This window comes from Corvus cornix, chromosome 3 (assembly GCF_000738735.6).
Source record: "Corvus cornix cornix isolate S_Up_H32 chromosome 3, ASM73873v5, whole genome shotgun sequence".
Lineage (NCBI taxonomy): Eukaryota > Metazoa > Chordata > Aves > Passeriformes > Corvidae > Corvus > Corvus cornix.
The window spans coordinates 100,739,950-100,761,484 of record NC_047056.1 but is presented as its reverse complement, the minus strand read 5'-3'; the positions used below and the strand labels follow the sequence as shown (position 1 = coordinate 100,761,484).

The following is a 21,535-nucleotide window of genomic DNA, read 5'->3' as shown; positions in this document are numbered from 1 at the left end:
CAGGCAAGTTGCAAATATAAAATATATGGCAGATACACCATCAAAGAGTGCAGAGGCTGAAGAAGGAGCAAAGTGCAGGAGATAATGCAGAACTGAGCTGCAGTCTGGTGGAGCTGTCAGTCACTGAATCCTCTGCTAGAGAAAAGGTATCAGCTCTTTACCCTTTCCTCATTTCCACAAGCATCTTTCTGCACCTCCTGACCCCTTGAATTTTCACACTCTCCCAAAGCAGTGGAGTTTACCAGCTTACACCTACCCTCCTATGTACAAGTTACCACGTGGCAGGAGAAGGGAGTCCTCTCACCATGGGCATGGACATCCTTCTGTTAAGGCAGCTAAGGCTCACTTCTATTTCCTCTCACTTCTAAAGCTTTTTCTATTTCCTTTGCAACTAAAGCATTGCTTCCTGTTGCACTTTCCCAAATGATTTAGACCGTTTTTGGATTTTGCTCCTCTCTGCAGCAGTGAGTCCCTGAGTTTCCCTACAGCATGGGATAACAATATGTACCTTGTTGTTAAAATGTGGTTCTAGCAATTACTCTTTCATTTTTAAAGTTTGATGCAGTACTAGTCCAACTGAGTTTTTTAGAAAAGAATGTCCTTTTGTAATTGTGAAATAAAGTTGCATAGGAAAACTCTCATATATATGAGTGACTGTACTTACTCTATATTTCTGACTTCACAGCAGCCAGAATTAAGATGAAGGACTAGACATCATGTAAAAGCATTTCCAGCCACAGCTAATATCACCTATCATTGCATGGAAAAGCAGAAGTAGAAACATAAAAAGAGAGTACAAACTTTGAATAACAAATTGATTTTTTCCTCAGATACTAATGGTTACAACAAGGAATAGCAAGAGAATATGCAAGTGTTATACAGTGTTACCTACAGCAACCGAGTGACTAAGATGCTTATTGTTATGTTAAGTAATCAAAAGTAGCTTCAGTCTTAAAAGAGTGGCAGATCAACCCTGCTTAGGCATATTTTTTAAAATGGGTGTTCATCAGCTGTTTTCATGTAGGAGGAATCAATTAGTAGAACCAAATTGTAGCACTGAGTAGTACATCAGCAAAAATAGATGAAGCAATCACAGCATCAGCAACTGTCATCTTCTCCCTGGAGAAACAAAGGCAGGTTTTAGCATCTTCATGGCCTGCAAGGGACAGCATGGAAAGGAGTGCTAAGTGTATTTTTCTATATGTCTTTTAGACTTTTGGTAGTAACACAGGAGAACTGAAATGTGATAGTAAATTGTATAAGCACCACTGGTTTTCTCACTGATTACTGAGTTAAAGTTTTCTGCAGTGCAATCAGAGAATTGTTAAGGAAGTTTTGATTACCCACTAAACTATATACTTAGCATGACAGTAATAAAACCCTGGTTAATTAAGGTGATTTCTCTTCCCCTCTTGACCTGACACCAATAACTCTCTAAAGCCTTCACAGGTTTGAGCAGAGCACTGCCATAAGGCCTTCCTTGTGTTATTGTACTACTGCTGCTGCATGGTGCAGGAACTTTCACCAAGGGGGAAGAGAATGGCACCCCAGGAGCCATCTCACACACCCAAATACCGGCGGCTGCCCCAGGGACAGGAGCACGCAGCTGTACCAGAAATTGCTCTTGACCTCTGAGAGGCTTTGCGGGGGGGACCACCCCTGACATGACACTCACTGGACACAAAGGACTATAGATGTGCAAGGTGATAACATACTCTCATATCTGTTATTTACTTGAACCTAGTCATCTGTTCTGTGTTGCTGCCTGCCCCTAAGGTGCAGTCAGGCCCAAGACTGGTCAGACAAGGCAGGACCTGTCCCTGCCATGTGCTCTGAATCCCCTTTGTTCTAAGCGCGGGTAGAACTGAAAGTAACTCGGATTCCACCGAAGCAGAGTCCGATTGGCTGGGTACGCTGGGTCCGCCCCTATTTCTCCCCTTTCCCTTCCCCCGAATAAAAGATGAGCCGAGCGGGCTCCTCCCCCTTGTGCGCTGGCTGCCCTTCTCCTGACGGCTTATGCGTGTCTCTGTCTGGGAGCGAGAGCAATCCACTAGCAGGATTAAAGCACAGAGCGAGGGCTGTATTTCTACCTCTTTGCTTTTGCTCGTGGTATCAGCTTTGCAGCTACCACTTGCCGCTTTTGGAGCTACTGAAGTGCTCGATCTCCTGTGCAGTCTCTCTAGGTAGCTCGGGGCTTTCTAAGGCACTCAACTATGAGCCTGGCCGGCCAAGTGTGCTGTGAGTATTTCCACAGTTCTGTGAGTATTTCCACAGTTCTGTGTTACACTCAGCCAGAGGTGAGCAGTAGAGCAGTGACAGGACACACCAGTTCCAGGCATCTTACTGAACACGGCAAAGGTAGGCAGGGGGAAGGTTTTTCTTATGTGTCATTCAATCCTATTGAAGGCCTACTCAGCACAGGTGAACCAGTGAATGTGAAATGAAGATTTTAATTTGATGATTAATTAAAGTATCAGCTCATGATTTTCCATGCCATGTGTTAAGTTGTTAGTCTTTGATACACAAAGGTGCTGTTGAAGCACAAACCTGTTCCTGGGTAGACTTAGAAAGGCTTAAGTCTTGTTATTAATAAGAATTATAACATGAACCTGGCTTTTTTGCTGAGAAAGTTTTGGCACTACAAGTTCACATGGCCTGTAAGTTACTTAGAAAACTTCTGAAGTTTGCAGTTTGGAAATCATTTGTTATACAACTACCTGTGTTTTCACGGGGGAATGGCAGGTTTTTACTAGCTCTCGCTGGATACCTAGGCATGGTGGTAATGAGACAGACTGAAGTGCAGCAGTGCCTCTGATAAAATCATATTCTCCTCACAGGTATCTGGATTCAGGGAAGACCTCCACGGAGAATTAGGAAGTGAGCTGCTGGGATGGGCACAGGAGAACGTTACCAGAGGCAAAGCTTGATGCAAGTGTACCCGAACTTACCCATGCAGCAATGCAGATCTGTAGGAGCTCTTCCCCATGGTAATGTAAGGTAGATTTGGTTTATGGAAGGATAAATAATCTCACATTTATCGTGAGACAAGACTATAACAAGGGCAACTACTGAAAAAAAAAAAGATCCATTTTTATACATGTTTATCTTGTTACTGAAAATGCTGCGATGCTAGTACAAGCAGCAAAAGATAATGGAATATTCGTATTGTGTTTGTTTATCTAGCACAAACAAAATTGACAAACTCGTGCCAGGAAGATGGCTTTGTTTTGATAAATTATCCACAGAAACCTTGTTCTTTAAAGGTTGGCTGATCAGTCAAGGCTTTCTGTGTTTTTTTACAATATCTGCTGTGCACAGATATCTGCACAGTCACATCAGAGCTACCTCAATAGCCAAAGCATGCTCGCTCTTTGATGTTGCTACTTTTCACAGACTCCCCAAATCCTCCATAACAATTTAGAGCAATCATTGCTCTAACAGCAGTCTTCTTTATTACCAGCTTTGCATTTTGTAATTTCTAATTAATTTGTAGTTAATTTGCTTTTGGTTCACAGCAGATGATGGCCAGCTCTGTTCCCCAAGCTCTGTTCAAAGAACAAGGCTGCAGTTGAGAGCCTCATCGCTTCCCTCGCAGGGGAGCTCCAGGCGCAGGGACCTCCACTGGGCTCTGCAGAGGCCTGGGATGTGTAACCACTTGAGAGATGAAGTCAGAGCTGGCAGGGGAATGTAGAGGGGCATATTCATAGCACCTTATAAGTACCTAAGTTAAGTGGTATGTCTACCATGGCATCTAAGTTCAAGAGAATGTAAGAAATTGAGAGGATTTGCCCTGAGGGTTCAGCTCCTGGCTCCCTGCAGATGCCATGGGAAGAAAGTCTGTGATCCCTAAATCAGGCTGTTGTCAGCTCTGTGGCAGACTGAGCTGTCCATGCTCCCTTGAGCTCAGGCATGGAAGTGGTCAGCCTCAGAGAGCTGCCTGCAGATGGAAAGGTGTCTGTGTTCAGGCCAAGAGCTCTCCAGCTCTTTTTTCTGTTTGCTTCAGTCCTGTTTGTGAACTAGGAGCCTGAACTTTGCTGGTGTGGATGTGACGTATTTATAACTCATGAGACAAAATTTGAGGTGTCCCTGCATGGAAGCTTGCATGAAACTCTTGCAAGGTGACAGATAAATAGCAGCCCAAACTGTCTTTTATTCTTGAAACAGAAGACAGCTGCCAGGAGGAGAAGCTGATGTCTTGGGTACTGCAAATCACAAGCAGATGTGGTTCTTCACTGATTGTCAACTGGTTCAACCTCTTCTGCTCATCTCCTAAGTGCCAGTAATGCCTTTGAAACCCAGACCCCATAGGAAATACATTTCTGCATAGCAAACAACTGGGAAAATTTATCCAAATTAACTGTAAGTCTCCAGCTGAGCTTTTGTTTTTTGACTATTGCTTTATCACACACAGCACAATGGATTTATAGATAGGATGTGGTGAAACAGTATATTCATCTAGGGCCTGCACCATTCAGGTCTGAGTAGTTTATCCTACTGAATCTGTGCTGTGACTTGTATTGGCAAGACTGGACCAGAAATATGAGTCATGGTATGTAAAGCACAGTCTGCTTCAGAGTTACTGTAAGGTTGCATTTCTTGTGAGACTCTCCAAAGGGTAGAAATTAGAAGTATAGTCTTATTAACACTGGTAACTGTGCTTAGAAAATTTGGAAATATAAATGTATGTACAGTACATGCAAAGTATAAACAGGCTGTAAAACTATAGATAATGTAAATCCTGTTGTGGACTCCCAACTCCTTTGAATTATCTCCCCCGGCTGTTTATAGCCATCCTTGCACTTCCTGCTTCTATAAGCAGCCCCTTTGTAACAAGGAAATGGTACAAATCTCAGAGAATAAGGCAATAACCTTGTGACTTCAGTTATTTGAAAAATATTACAACAAATTATTCTGTGTGCATGTTACCGATGTTGTGTTCTGGATACCATCCTTGTCCTGTAGTAAATGTTCTGCAGTATTGAGAAGGATTTTTTAAGAGTAGAAACATTAATTTTTTGATCAGGTGAGAGATTTTTCAGAGGGCTAAAGTTTCACTAAACCAGGTAGATTATCTGCTGTTTCTCCTGAGCTGGGGTGGAAAGTGCACAGCATGGATGACATGATGTTTTTCTGTCTCACTGGGCAATGCTTTGTGCATTTACTGTACAGAATCCCTCTACAGGATGCTGCAGAGTCAGCCAGTGTCCCATCACAGACATGTGTGTGACAAGTGAACTTGCTAAGCTTAGAAATAACATTACATTTTTGATTTAGTAAGTACTAAAATGATTAAAAGTACAAAAAAAATTCTCCCCTTCAGGAAGATAATTTCGAACCAGCAAATATTTTTTGGATTTGCTTTACTGCATCTTCCCCTGCAGGAAGAGACCTAAAGGGCAAAAAAACGTATAAATTCTTAAGTGAAAACACCCTCATTATTGCCTTAAAGGAAGAGTAATGGCAAACAGCCTGTGACTTCTCATTTCTAAAATCTAGATATTTCTTGAATGCAAGTAGGGATTTAAGACTTGGGATTTAAGTCTGTTACACTGTGCCAATCACCAATCTCAAATACTGTCACTGTATCTAGTAGGAATTTCCCAGACTTGCTCTGGGTTAGTTATAGTCAGAATCTCCTCTACAATATCTTCAACTACTTGAAGCCTCTATTAGTTTTTTAGAGATGATTTGGACTTAAGAAATTACTATTTGCAATCAGTGCATCCCTCAGTTTCCCCTGAGGAAATGCTGAAATGTGCTCATGTGGGAACTATCTGTGCTTTGTTAGCTTGTGAATTTTGTACCAGAATTTATATGGCCCATATAAGCAAAAGGAGTTACACACATCCTGCAGTTTGCAGGATTGGGTCCTTAAATTGCATTCTTTTCCATACTTGTCATCTACAGAGAAACAGTGCTGCAAGGAACCTGAGATTTTCCTGAGGATTTAAGTCAAGTTTAGGGAAGAGAAAGATACTAAAATAGGTAACTGAATATTATAACCAAACCTCCATTTCATTTTCCTTTTTCAAAACCAAGTATTTATTTGTTACAAATCCATAACAAGGACAGATTAAGTTTATTAACATTCAGGAAGAAAACAAAAGGATTAAGAATGGCTACTATTTTTCTTTGACTGCAGAGTGCTGGAACATGTTTAGCTAACTCTTCCTTCCCGGATGTCTGGTCCTGAACCACATCCGGTCCCTTGGGTGTCTCTGCACCTGAACCACTTGGCTGCAGGGACAACTTGGATGGGCACATTTGTGGGCCGTGGGTGGCATGTGGGATAACTCTGCTTCCCACACTGGTAATGTTGTTCCTGCTCCCTAAGAATAGGTTGGGGGGTACTTCTGACTCCTGTGGCAGAGACCTAAAGTGATCCTGTTCCATCCAGTGCACCCCTGAACTCGTTCCTTAAATATCTTCACCAGATTTCCTAAAGATTTTTGGCATTGGTTCACTACTTTCATGATGCTCTCATCTATAGCAAGAGAGTATTTACTTTTGTCTCTTAGTACCCAAGGCTGTATTTATAAAAGATCATGAGATTTCCAGGTAAAACTGGCTCTTGGGTGCAATTTCAAATAAAAAGCATGAAGGACAGATGAAATTCTAACATAAAAATAAATGATTGAGAAAGAACTACTGGCACTGAGGATTATTTTAAGCCATATATGTAGTCAGATAAATTCACTGGGATTAGTTTCTACTGCAAATTTATGCAGTGCCTTGATCATTGAACTTCACTGATAATTACTTACTTGCATCCTCATAAAAAAGAGGAGATAAATGGTAGTTGATGAAAGGCTCTAATTTATTGTTCCTGCAGAAATAAAAACAAACTTTGCTTTTATGCAGAATGGTCACACAGAGAATTTCTATTTCCTTTGAAAATGGGATTGTTATTAACTGAGAGGGATTATTTAACATAAAATAAGAGGTAAAATGTTCTCTCACACTGGGATCAAACTACTCATTATTGCTTTGATATACTTTTTAATAAAATGAAAAGGACTCATTCTCTTTAGGATGACTTTAAAGTAGACTTTACAGAATATATAGAAGAAAAATCCTAATAATTTCCTTCCTTTCCTTCCTTCCTTTCCTTCCTTCCTTTCCTTCCTTCCTTTCCTTCCTTCCTTTCCTTCCTTCCTTTCCTTCCTTCCTTCCCTTCCTTCCCTTCCTTCCTTCCTTCCTTCCTTCCTTCCTCCTTCCTTCCTTCCTTCCTTTCCTTCCTTCCTTTCCTTCCTTCCTTTCCTTCCTTCCTTTCCTTCCTTCCTTTCCTTCCTTCCTTTCCTTCCTTCCTTTCCTTCCTTCCTTTCCTTCCTTCCTTTCCTTCCTTTCCTTCCTTTCCTTCCTTTCCTTCCTTTCCTTCCTTTCCTTCCTTTCCTTCCTTTCCTTCCTTTCCTCCTCCTTCCTTCCTTCCTTCCTTCCTTCCTTCCTTCCTTTCCTTCCTTCCTTTCCTTCCTTCCTTTCCTTCCTTCCTTTCCTTCCTTCCTTTCCTTCCTTCCTTTCCTTCCTTCCTTTCCTTCCTTCCTTTCCTTCCTTCCTTTCCTTCCTTCCTTTCCTTCCTTCCTTTCCTTCCTTCCTTTCCTTTCCTTCCTTTCCTTTCCTTCCTTTCCTTTCCTTCCTTTCCTTTCCTTTCCTTCCTTTCCTTCCTTTCCTTCCTTTCCTTCCTTTCCTTCCTTTCCTTCCTTTCCTTCCTTTCCTTCCTTTCCTTCCTTTCCTTCCTTCCTTCCTTTCCTTCCTTTCCTTCCTTTCCTTTTTCCTTCCTTTCCTTCCTTTCCTTCCTTTCCTTCCTTTCCTGCCTTTCCTGCCTTGCCTTCCTTTCCTGCCTTGCCTTCCTTTCCTGCCTTGCCTTCCTTTCCTTCCTTGCCTTGCCTTTCCTTCCTGCCTTGCCTTGCCTTGCCTTGCCTTGCCTTGCCTTGCCTTGCCTTGCCTTGCCTTCCGCCTTGCCTTGCCTTGCCTTCCGCCTTGCCTTGCCTTCCGCCTTGCCTTCCGCCTTGCCTTGCCCTGCCCTTCCTTTCCTTTCCTTTCCTTTCCTTGCCTTGCCTTGCCTTTCCTTGCCTTTCCTTGCCTTTCCTTGCCTTTCCTTGCCTTTCCTTGCCTTTCCTTGCCTTTCCTTCCGCCTTGCCTTGCCCTTTCCTTTCCTTTCCTTTCCTTTCCTTTCCTTTCCTTTCCTTTCCTTTCCTTTCCTTTCCTTTCCTTTCCTTTCCTTTCCTTCCTTTTATATTCAATAGGAATACTTTATATTTTATTGGTTTCCCTGGATTTAAGACTTCTACAGTATCTGAAGGGAAGGAGAGGAATCTCAGTTTTACTGCACGTTTCTCAGATGCCCCCCCCACTTGCAGACCCTGCTGGGTGTTGATTATGAATCTCTAGGAAATCATAAACTCAGTGCACATTTTGGGGAACAGGAGAACATTTCTGTATGTTTCTTTGGAAACTCATTTACCATTTGCGGTACAGGAGAGCCCAGGAGCTGTGCCTGGCTGTGTCCATGACACAAGGCATTTATATGGTAAAAAAATGAGCCTTTAGTCTTTTCTCCAGAGAATTACATTTCATGTTCAACAGCAGTAGTGGAACAAAACAAACAAAGCGGGGTTGAAAGAGGCAACTCCTCCAGGCATGTTTTGCATAGCATATTGTATATATGAGCAGATTAGAAGTGGTAACAGATTTGCTTCCAGCTTAATTGTTAATTTTTGGTATAGCCTTCTGTGAAGCAAGCTAATTTTTAAGGCTTGGTCATGAGCCATTTATTTAGTCAAGTTTTCTTCTGTTTTCCTTTCTTATTTGTGCATTTCTGGTTTTGAACTCTTTGAACACATAAACATGATGGGCTTTTTTCCTCCTGTTTCAATGGCTGAATTAAGCACAGCACATTTTCAGCAAACACTCCTTCTCCTCAAATCTCCTGGTTTAAATTTTCAATAGCATATTACTTCTGTTTGTATGCCAAACCTCTAAATATGTTGCCCCAAATAATCACCTCCAAATGGAGATGGTGACAAAAAAAAATTATCCCTTTGCCAAGGATTTTATAAGTCTTGAATCCTCCTTGGATGGAGACAGACAGAATATGGAGCCAGGGAAGAAAATATCTTCAAGTAATTTTTGGTAATAGGTTTTGTCATTTTAAATTTTTTTTTAATGATAATCCTTTGAATATATTGACAAAATGGAGCATCTTGTTTGTCAATTAATATAGAGTGCTTTACGAAAGATATTATGACATTTGCCTCACCCTGTCTACATCAATATGACAGTCTCATTAAGAGTTCAATGGGGTTTTTTTTTCTTCGTGTTTTTACCATGAGGACAAGTATGGAGTCACCATTCTTTCTGTGGTATGTATTTGCTTTCTCCCCATGCAGCGTTCGTCTAGCCTCTCATGACTTCGTTCAAAACACTACTTTGGATTTCTGTTTGTTGCAGAGAGTCATAAATATGGATTTATGTAACCTAGTGATTAGGATTAATGAATCCAGTGTTCATTACACTGGAAGTGAATTGTTAACTGCCATTTCTGAAAATATGTTTAAAATAAGGGTCTTAGTTAACGACTGACTTCAAGTCTCTCATTTTTGGGGTAGGCGAGAATGAATCAATAAGAGATGGATACTACTCAATGTGCGTTGCACATCCTACCAGCAGATATGAATATTCAGTATCACTATGGATTTTTAGACAAGGAGCAGAAAATTCACCTTTAATATGACCTTCTCTGCTGAAGAGGAGCTTTCACAGAAGAGTCAACCAGAAGAACTTCGATTTCTCTTCCTGTGAAGGGCTGTGTGAGACAAATGCCTCAAACAGCAGGAGATACCTGCATGTCTGCCAGTCCTCATGGAGATTGGCAATGCTGTGCATGGCAGAGGAGACTGAGCACTTTGCTTAGGAATTTTGGAAAAGAAATCACTGGGATGATCTCATATAGATAAACATGGTAGGAATTACCACTATTTAAAAATAGCAATATTAGTCAAATGTGTATATGCCTAGGCAAAAAGGTTTGGATGCTGTTAGATTTAGTCTTGAATTGTTTATATATCCTACCAAATGAACCTCACCTCCCATTTAATACAATAGAACTTCAGCAATAATTCTGGGAAAATAGTTAACTGGCAGAGACAGGTGGATTTAAGTCCGTGTTTACTGTTCTGTAGTAGAGTTGAAAACACTTAACTTTATTCGCACAAGAATAATGTGATTTGAGATAAACCTAAGACAAGATGCCAAGAAAACTGTGCAAGACATATTTTAGTGATGCAGTGCTAGGATCAAAATCTCTTTCCTTAATATTTTCTTGAACTGCAAGATTTGCATTTGACAGTTTAATGCTGTAATTTTGTAAGACTTACTAGATTGCTTTATTTTCCTCTTTTTATAGAAATCCCTGCTCTCTGATCCCATTCCTGAGGAATTCTAGGTCTATTACAGTGCTGCAATTCCATTGCTAACTGTGCTTTCAAATGCTCTGTCCCTGAGATGCTTCCAAACTTGGCAGTGAAAGGAGCCATTCCCAGATCCTTCTGCTGATAAAAAACTTGGTATGACAAAGACCTTCTTCTCTATCTGACCTGTTTGGGACCGGACCTGTGAATTGAAAAAGTGAATGAAAATATGTGAGCTCAAAGCAGCCTGAGTTCCTCCTCACCACTGCATAGGGAGGGGAAGTTTGTGAGTTCTAGGTTTACCGGGGGACTAAAAGGGCTGCTACAGGCTTTCATTTACATAATTAACTGGATGTAATAAGCAGAAGTCTGGATTCACAATTCACTAACCTGAAACTTGTAAAAAGCTGATGGCCCTAAAGACAGGCTGGTGATTTCAAGCTATCTTTGAGAGGCAGAAGCTCCCCATGGGGCTTATTTCCTGGTCCACTGAGGTCTCCATGGATATTTCATTGCTGTTTCACCCCTGGCAGGAGCTAACACCCTGCTCTTCCTTGGGGAAGCGCTGAAAACCACAGCCCTAGGTTCTCCTAGCTGACTCAGTCACAGCTCCATAAGCACTGACATAAACAGTTGTATTGCTCAAAGACTGAAATTGTTCCAGCCTGCTTTTTTCTCTACACTTTTTTCTCTACATTAAAAGCGTATTTAAATTCATGTTATTTGGCACAAACAGTAGTTGAACAAATTTCTTGCTCTCTCACAGCCTTCTTTGTGGTGCAGCTTAGCACTCTGTGCTGTCTGCTGTGGCTGCTTCCTCATCAGACTACTCTGTGGAAAAGAAAATGCTACAAAGTCATCCTAGTGGAAATAGCAGTTTTCTTGAGTCTTCATCTACAAGGAGAAGCTACGCTTTTCAAGCATTTGTGCATTGTTTTTCCACATGCAGCCTTCAACTGAAACGGTTATAAAGGAGAAAATTAATTTTTCCTTCTACAGCATAAAGTTTGAGAAGGATACAACTATGCAACACTGAAATTACCTCAGGGAAAAATCTGTAATTTTTATATAAAAAATTAAATAATAATTGAAGGCTGATGAACTTTCTTATCAGAATGAACTATTTAGCCTGACTTCTCTGTAGGAAGACTAGTAGAGTCAGTTCAAAATAACTCATGCCAAAATCTCTTGGAGTTAATGCCACCCCTCTTCTTCTCCAGTACTTAGCAGGTCCTGTGGACCATCTCTTAAGTGAAATTTTTTAAACTTGAATTTGAATGTACCTCATATTTCTTTCCATTTCAGAGGAACAGTACAAACGTGTATATATATATATATATATAAATAAGTAAGTATATATATATGTGTGACACACACCCAAAAATGATGGCAGGTTCATTCCATACATTAGGCACAAATAAGACTGTGAAATGCTTCTCTGCAACCCAGTAAAATAGCAAGAAGGCAGAAAAGACTTGTGCTGATTCTGTGAATGTTACAATTTTGAACTGTTTTACTGAATGTGAGGTTACGTTTGAGGGTGTCTCTGATTTGAGTTGAATCTTTAGCTTACCTGTAAATGCAGTCATTTGTAATTTAAATCCTCATTATATCCAGCCCTAGAGGGATTTCTTGGTTGATGCATGTGATAGGAGTCATCTTCTTTTATCCCTCTGTGTCTGTGGGCTATTCAAGCATGATTTGCTATTTGCTGTTTGGTGTCTCAGAACGTCCCTACCAAAGCTTCAGCAAGCCTGGCTTGTTTCCAAAAAGCATCCTTTGTGAGAATTGAAAGAGAATGTTTGGAACACTATATAATAAAAGCAAACAAAATACAGCAGAAATAATTTTTGATCTCAGCAAGAGCTGAAAATGAAAATAAATAAAGACCAAGTGCTGCTTACTGAAATTTCTCTGCAGTGTGCACAGAGTAGAAAATAAAATAATTTTGTTGGTTCTATTATCATTCTTGAAAGCACAACACAAAGCAATGCTGATATGGTACAGGTCCATCTGCCAGCTGGGAAGAAGAAAAGAAAAAGCAATTAAGAACATTATAAATTTGGCTTGTTGCTCTGGGCTGGAAAGATCCAGTTAAGCATGCTGTGATTCTGAACAGAGAAGTACAGGAGGCAAGCCAAGACAGAATTTCTCTTGATAGTATCACTTGACCTGTTTCCGTTGCCTTCCACAGCTCTCCCAGCCAAGGATATATCTGTAGCCAAATCACCTCTGGCTCTCAAAGCTAAAATCTGACAGCCCATGTATAAATCTACACTCCTGAGGATGTGTGGGCTAAATAGCAGCCTGGACAACTTACTCTTGCAGTCTGATCCTGTGAAAGAGGACCATTCCGCACACCTCACTGAAGACAGCCAGCCCGCCCAGATTTTCAGAGCATGGAACTAGGTGACCATTTCAATTTCTCCTACTCCTTCTACCATCATCTCCTTGACACAAATTTGCTTGATGTGTGAAACCAAAGAGTAAAATAACTCTTGTTCTTTATGGGTGGTAAGAAATCCGTACCTCTTCCAGGAAGAAGACTCAGAATTAATCGTCTTGCAAATGGTCTTGCGTGTTTGTCACACATCAGTCAACCATCACTGGCTTTGTGTTTGGGGACAACACAGGCAAAAACTGCTTTCATTGCAGCTTTTGCACTTTTGTTTGGTAGTCTCAGTGTCCTTTCTTGGTGATTCTGCACAGAACTCCACTGGTATGCATATAAAACAGCAATGGGAAATGAGTCTATGAGAAATGAATCTAGACCACATTACTCTTAAGTACCATCAGGCAGCTGGTACAGGTCCAGCCAGACACAGCTCCCTTGAAAACAAACCTTATCTTTATGTGTCATTGTAATCTGGAGGAAATTAATACAAGAGAGCTCTAAAGTTATATCTGCTTTACAGCATCTGTCCTTGCAAACTGATGATGTAGAATAACCCCTTTCTCTGGGTGTCCTTCTGGTTCCACTGTTCCCAGAGCTACCATGACACGGTGCCCTGCTTGCACCTGTGAAGCACAGCCCATAAATCTGCTACTACTGCCTTAAAATCATTGCTTTGCCATGTGTAGGTCACCCCTGAGCCTGCACTAATTGTACTGAACTGCAGTTATTTTTGTAGGCAGCATGACTTGTTCTTCCATCCCCTTCACATCTCGCACCTGCTCAACGTGCAGCCAGAGGACACAGACAGCCCCCCCTGAGCCAGGGAGAGGATCCGCCACATCTGCCAAGCTACCAGCAGGCACAATTGTGCCATTGGTGGGTCACAGCTTTGGGCAGGAGCAAAGTAGTCACCTGTTTGTATTTAAATAGCTCTGGTGGCTGTAATAATGTCAGGCCACTGCAGGTTTGCTGGTGCTTCGCAGTTGGACTCTGGGATCTACCCTGGGCTGGCTTAGTAGTTTTTGTTTTCATGCTCATGTAAAACATGGAGGGGCCAACAGAAAGTTTATGGTGGCCAACCATGGTGGCCACAGCCCAGTAGCCTGGCAACCACCTCCACTGGCTATCAGCCACCCAAATCAGCCATAGCTTGGGGAATGTCATGTGCTGAGAACCGAGAATCAACCTGCCAGCACTCAGCTGAGCAGGTGCAGGCTGGGGACAGCCTTCGAGATGGATATTGCTCCAATCTGATGCGAAATTTGTGCCAGATTATCTCCATTCATTAAGTGAGAGAATAGAAAAAATGGCCATTTTAATAAGGGTGGAATTGAACTTGAATACAGAAAAAATCAAACTAGTTGTCTAAATAGAATAAATCTTTTATAGTGTTCCCAGTGGTTTATAAATCGTCCTCAGCTAGTTCATGTTTGTGTGGAAGCTTTTTGTGAAAAGCTGATCTTATCTTACTGCAAGCATTTCGCTCCTGTTCTGTGGGGAAAAAAAAATGTTTGGTTCCATTTGTAGAATGAGATTAGAAATACAACTTGTGGAAAAATGGTGGGATTCTTGACACAGAGCAGTAATAAAGAAACCTCAGAGAGAAATGGGAAAAGGTTATTAGCTCTCCAATAAAGGATCATTTGACTCTGGAAGTGTTGATTTGCTCTCTTCTTTTGTGTGACACTGGGGAAATCAGACTTGATTTTTAAATATGATATAAATTGGAAATAAATTTCAAAGGTAAACTGAGAGGTAGATATTTAAAGAGTACTGTTACACCTTTGAACTGGTAAGTTTAATTAAGACAGATGGACCCATAAGTGTTGTAAAAAAGCAAAGGCTGGGTAAGCTCTCATAGTTGTCTCTCAATTTTAGTTTATTTCTGGCATTAGAAATGGGTGAGCCTTCCTCATAAGAGGCTTATTCCTACTTTCTCCTTTACTGGGCTGCCTGTTTTCTGAGAGCTTGGGAAAATCTTTATCAACCATATAGGCACTTTGAATGATGCAAGCAGAATTTTGAAAGGATTTTGTTTCATTCTCTCTTCTTAAATTTTGCCTATTAATTAAACTTGCAATTTAAAACCTATTTAAATGCATCATTAAACATATTTAGTTTACTTCCAGGATAAATGCCACTATTTCTCATTTAGTAAATTAGTGAACTGGGGCATAAAGTAGGTAGCTGACACATGTGATGCACCTACCAAGCATGGAGTAACCTGTAGTGCTAGTTCCTGAGTGAGAAAGGACCTGACCTATGACTGATACTGTCTTCAGGGACTGAGAAACACATTAAAAATGGATCACTAGAGGAGGTGGGAATGATCTCAGGAGCTTAGGAGTTGGGTTTGGATCTGAAAGCAGCTGAAGAGAATACAAATATTCTACTGGCCTGAGTGGGTTGCTTGAGGTCCTCACAATTTCATCCATTTCAGCAGAACAGAATTTAATAGTTTCTATTGGAGTTATCTGAATGGAAACAAAAGGCATCTCTTACAGCACAAAACCCTAAAATAGTAAGTTTTATAAATGCTTCAGCCAGTTCAGCATCCAGTCTTGAATAATATTTCACTCATAAACAAACAAGACAGTGTTTCTGAAGTATTATTTGCGTGGAAAAAAGATAGACTATTTAGAACAATATAAGAAAATTGTGCTAACTCATGCAAAGATGCATTTTATCCTGAGATTGTGAAAATACTTCTCCTTATTTTATTAATTGCCAGTAGATGTAGATTTAAGATGGAGTGCTGATTTGTCTCATAGAATTGTGCAGAATGAAGAAGCACAAAAAGAATCAGTTTTGTTATTTTCCATTTTAATGTTGCATTAGTTATTTGAGAGTTTATTGTTTGAACAATTGCTTCAGCTACCTTGTAGTAAATTATATTCCAAGAATGCTTCTATTTTGCCCAAATTTGTTAATTTTTAGAATTCATTGCATTCAAAATGGTCTCTCATTTGAGCAAGACATCAGCAATTTTATAGCAAATGAAAATCAGTTCTTGAACATGAGACATGAAAAATCTAAGAATGTATTAATTGTATTTGTATGTAACCAAGTCAACTGCTTTCAAATAAATGTGAATATTGTGGGCAGCTTTTTGTTGTTCCAGTTTTTCATCTCAACTTATTATTTCGAACACCAGCTTCTTACCTCCTTAATTCCTTTCCAAAATCCAATAACTGAAATAAAATTATGTTCTAAAATGGTAGCAGAAATCAACATCCAGAGTGATGAGAGGATGCTCATTGACACAGGTAATGCCATTTTCATATTGCCATGATGTTGGTCCAGATGCTCACGTGTCACTTGTAGGCATTGAGGAGGTGGATTGGGAACCTCCAGCAGTCCAGGAGCAACAGTTTTGAGCAGGGTCTGGAGTGACTATAGATCCATGAGGTTTGTAACTGCAGCTCTACTATTCAGTGTATATTCCTACCATGCGCAAAATCCCATCCCCGGTCGTAAGTTGAAAATGATCCTTTGTACACATAGATTGTGTGGGCTTCATTAAGTATTCCTGAGGACTTAAAGGAACACAAAATCCAGTGTCCTGTTTTCTAGACATTCAATGTTCCTGAAGGAAGAAGAAATGTAATTTGAAACTCTGCTGTGCTATTTATAGACAACCTAATATCACAGGTTGGGTGTAAACAAAATTTTATTAAGTTCTGACTGATGAGTTCCATGGCTGGTAAATCGCTCTTGGTCAGATCTGGGTGTATTAAAGTGCTTGGTTGATTTAGGATGTGAATGTAAATGGCAAAACTCATTTTTATGAGCTTCATTATTTCTGGAATGAGGCTTCTCATACAGCTTATTAATATACCTGATTTTTATTATCTTTTCCTCCATAAAAGCCACTTTCTTAATAGGTATTTTGACACTGAGGTTTAATGGCATTTAAAAAGATGACACAGCCAGGCACAGAAATTGCAAGTCATATATATTAAATTGTTCAGTCATGAAAAGATCATTCCATCCTAAAAATGGAATCTCTGCTGTTGTTTTTCTATTTAGGTTTCAGTTTTTGCTCTGGTAGTTTGAATGTTATACCCAGGGTAAAATAATTTCTTTTTGCTTTTAGGAAATAATTTTTTTTTCCTTGTCCACAAACTAGAAGAGAGAGACAGCAGCTAGAGGATCCCAAGAACATTTATGGTTTTTGAGCACTTTTGAAATCTGTATCAATTAATTTGATAAAACAAAGTCCTCCAGCATGAATGCCCCTAATAGTACATTACTCTATGGATAGCTGTTCCTTTATTTGTATAAGCCACTTTGCCTTTGAAAATTCACTGGATCACCATACTAGGATAAAGTTTGACTAGGTGACCTTCCAATTCTGAAGGAAAACCAGCTCAAACTTCTTATTGCCAAGATTCTACAGGCTTCTACTGTTCTTTGCCTTGTCAGCTTGAGTCAGTAATTCAGACAAGACTTCTGCAGATTTATGACAGAATATTTTATCTTTAAATTTCTTTTCAATATACTTTTCATTTGCAAAAAGTTCTCTACATTTTAAAAGTATGCATATATTTAAGCTGACATTAATTTTCATAACGAACATGAAAATGTAATATACATAGCCAGCTGAAGCTCATTACTGTGCTATTTAAAAAACCTTCATAACCATATTTGTGCTAAAATAAATATTCTCTTTTTCTTAACAACCTGCGTTACTTACAGACAGTGGCATGCTCTTGCTGTGGGCAGAGGAAGCACCAATTATTCTGATGGCCTGAAGCTTTTCACCCTGTAGATGTGGTTGCAAAAGGATTGGGGATGTAGCCCTCCAGAGAACGTAGATTTTTCCGCCGTGTACAGAGCAGTATAAACTTCATGCATGTGTTCTCTGCTTGGAAGTGTCTGTCTGGTTTAGCACATGTTTTCTAGCTCTGAAATGCAGCACTTCTGCAACATGTTCTCAGCATAATTCTGGATGAGTGCCTGTGTGAATGGAGGCGCTTGCACTGAAGGAGTAACCTGATCTTCAGAATAGATTAATATGAATGGGAGCACTTTGGAAGCAGGGATCGGACAGGTGAGGGATTTTGATTCCATTGCAGGAATTATTTGTAGTCATTACTTATTTTCCAGGATGTTGCACCACTTGATGTAAAAGCCTATCTTTCTGCTAGAGGATGGGCTTGTGAGAGGATTTAGTCTTGTACAGTAAGTAGCATGACTTGCTTTTCTCCCTGGTGGTTTTATGGTGGTCTCTAGGTTCTTACTACCTGGATATATGAATATGGACTGGCAAATTAGCTTGTTTCATTGTAGATGTAGTTAACAGATGTAGTTAAAGCAGTGAAGATCATCTTATTTCTGTTTAGAGTGTGGATATTCTTTAGAAGTCCTAGCAAACTGCTATGAAAAGGGAAGCCAAATTACAGAATCAGCTGCTTTGGGATAGACTTCAGGTATCCCTCTGTCCAACCTCTTGCTCCAAGCAGGGTCATCTGTGAGATCAGGCCAGGCTGCTCAGAGCTTTACCCAGCTGGGTCTTGAACTCTCCAAGGCTGAAGAAGCTCTCCAAGCAGTCTGGTCTCCTAACTGTCCTCAGTTGTGGTGATGCAATACCTTTATTATATTTTTATATAAGTTTTCTGTACCCCAATGGTTCATCCCTACCTTCCCCACTCCTATTCCCAGTTGGTTTCCCCCAGACCCAAGCCTCTCCCCCGGTGCTCCCTACATGGTTGTTCTCCTCCCCTTGTTCTGGCTCTTTCCCTATCAATCACCCAAACCCCTCCTGTTGTTCCCGGAGGTCCAGTGTCCATCATCTGAAACCTCCCAATTTACCCTTATATGGTCCCCATCAATCCCCCGAGACCCTACCCCCATAGATACCTCCCCCTTTGGAAATCCCCTAAACCTCGATGCCCCATTGGGGCATGTGATCCCTTTCCCTCCTCCCCTTGAGGCTATTGGCCCAAGGAAATGTCTATCCTCATCCGTATCCCTCCCTGAGAGATTTCTATTGGTCCCCAGTTAAGCCATCCCCATTGTAACACCTCCCTTTATAAGAGGTTCCCTGGAGCTGCTCCAGGCTTGTGCCCTGGGAGTTGCTTCCAATGAATTTGGGTTATCCCGTGTGGCAAGCCTCCTTGCTACTTTTTAGCCTCTCCCTTTTCCGGACTGCTGACAGCCACTGTGCCTGGAGCTTCAGCTCCCCTGGGCAGAGCTGAACTCCTGAGGAGCAGCTTTAAAGCCAAGAGCCTCCAGCTGCTCCCCACTCCTGTCGCACACCGCAGGAGCTAGCCTGGGCAGTGGTCAGTGGCGGTCATTGCGACACTCAGTGAAATGTCTTTTCCTATCTCCAGCTGGAATCTATTCTTTCAATTTAAACTCCTGTCTCTCATTCTCCTACCATGCATTATCACGAGGAGCCCTGCTCAGCTGCTCGATATCCCTCCAGCTAGGCAGGGCCAGGCTGCTGTGAGACCTTCCTGAAGCTGTCCTTTACCCAGGCTGAGGAAGCCTTTACCCTCTCTTCAGCTCTGCTCACAGGACAAGTCTTCCAGCCCTGACCAACTTGGTGGCCTACACTAGACTTCCCCAAGTTTGTCAATGACTTAAAATAGCAGGCCAGGGGTACTGCAGAAATAATTGCAGGAACAAGATCTTAAACTTGAATTTGTCACTTGAATGTTTTTATACCAATTCTTTCTCTTGCTGTTCATTGAGCAAGAACCTCTCAGCACTTTTAAGAAATCAAAATCTATTATCACTCCCTCAGATGCATTGCTTATAATAGCTATCTTCTTGGAATTTCATTAAAGACATTATACTTATTTTTCCTACAATGTCTTCTTTTCATCTTTGCCAAACTCCATGGATGGCAGACGTTTTTCAGGATTAATGAATAGTGACAACATCATTAGTCACTATCTCAAGGTCCAATAATCCTGTAAAGGAGTGATGTGAAAGTCAATAGTTAAACGAGAAAAGGCTTTTAAATTGCTTCTTGTCTCTAAGAAGTCAAAGGCCCTCAGTGGGAGGGTGAGCATCTCTGTGTCTCAGTGTAACAGCAGCCAAGGCTTCTCAGGACAGGACACAAGCACGCATGAGAAACAGGAGTGTTTCAAGCTACTTCCAGGCTGACCTGCAAAAGAAGTCTCTTTCCAACTCAGGGTGGCAAGCTGCACGGAAAGGATAGTGCCTTCTGTGTCTTTATAACTAATTAACATCTGAAAAGTTATCTCTTTGCTCTACTTTACCATCACCATTGAAGGAAGAATTCCAGATAATACCAAACTGGGAGGAGCAGTCACTGCCCTGGAGTACAGGGCAGCTGGTCATAAAGACCTTGAACAGCTTTGTCTCCTTCAAAAATGGGATTGAAGAAATGGGTAATGGATGTGGGAGTTGAAGAGCTGGGCTGGTATTAGCAAAATACTCGTGCCTCATTCAATGTCATTTGCATCCCCATGCCTTTGGTTGTGGAGCTGTAGATGCTACACCAAGTAGGACTAAAACATCAGAGAAAAGTAAACTACCATGAAGGCACAAAGAAATGTTTCTGCTTGTTTGGAGGCAAGGCAGGTTCCTCACGTGTCCCTTTCTCCAGGCCTTTTCCTTGACAGTTTGAAGCAAAGGAGCTCCATTATTCCATGCAGCTGAAGGTGGCCCTGTATCACACCCAGGGCTTTCTCCTTTGAGGAAAAGCTGCGTTTTAGTTTCTGACTATGTCTAAAGTGAAGAAATTTCATTCTTGACAGTCTTTCTCATTTTTTCAGAGATGAATAAATTATCAGGTCAGCTTGTTGGGACATTTTCCCTCCCATCTTCTCCCCTAGGCAATTTGATTTAATGTTTAGCTTTGTTGGAATTGCCCAACAGTAACTACACATTGGGAAAGCTGGCACATCCCTGAAGTCCAGCCTGAAAGGTAATTTGTGTCAGTGCTTTAGGAACAAGAGCTGAATGGGGGACTAATCCCCTGTATAGAGCAGAGCTCTCTTGGTGCCAGTCAGCAGGCTGGATCTGGCTAGGATAAGTCCGCTGCGCACATGATTTTGCTTAGGGAGGGGGGATAAAAGGATTTGATAAGAGTTTGTGCAGCCATCTACCACCTCCTTTGCCTGTGCAAGTCCAGGAACCAGCAGCAGACACCAGCACATCCATGTCCATCTCAGGGCAGGGAGTGGAGAGCTTGGATCCCCCTTCCATCACCAGGACAGTGAGAAATCAAAGCACTTTGAATGCTCATTTGTGAAAATCCCGACATGTCGTCTCTTTGTATCCACTTTTCTTCAAGGGAAAGCAATAATGCTTATGTCCACCTCTTCCTTAGCATTACATCCATGCACTTCAGAGCACTTGGCATTGATAGATACTTTTATAATCAATTAAATAAATGTACAGAGGTTCCTCTACATTTATTTCACAAATCTTTAAAAGCATTTAACCCTTTTCTCATTTGCTTAACTTCAAGATCAGAAACCATGTCAGTTGTTACCTCACAGATGTTTTAAAGAAGAGGCATTTATCATAGTGATTTATAATGTCATCCCTGACCTTCGATTACTTGGTAGCAATTAAACCATGTGTTTAAGTTCCTGAAGTATTAGGAAATATGTTAGAATGGAAGAATGCTTTTTCACCATGTCCTGTACAAAAATATTCTTTTAATTCATAAGGCACAACCTTACTGCAATTTCCTTGGTTTTCTTGCAGGTACCCATCATAAGTAACCACAGAAGAACAGTATATCAGTGAG

The 21,535-nt window shown here is 41.0% G+C and overlaps 1 long non-coding RNA gene across 2 annotated transcripts; it reads left to right on the top strand.

Moving 5' to 3' along the window:
* Positions 1–2,012: 2,012 nt before the first annotated feature.
* LOC104685438 lies at positions 2,013–15,893 on the top strand. 2 transcript variants are annotated; one of them, XR_002044107.3, is made up of 5 exons: positions 2,013–2,238; positions 2,838–2,987; positions 4,165–4,359; positions 10,403–10,562; positions 12,601–15,893. It is a non-coding gene; the product is annotated as an uncharacterized LOC104685438 (long non-coding RNA). The 2 variants fall into 2 exon arrangements; XR_751116.4 differs by having other exon boundaries at positions 2,013–2,358.
* Positions 15,894–21,535: the final 5,642 nt, after the last annotated feature.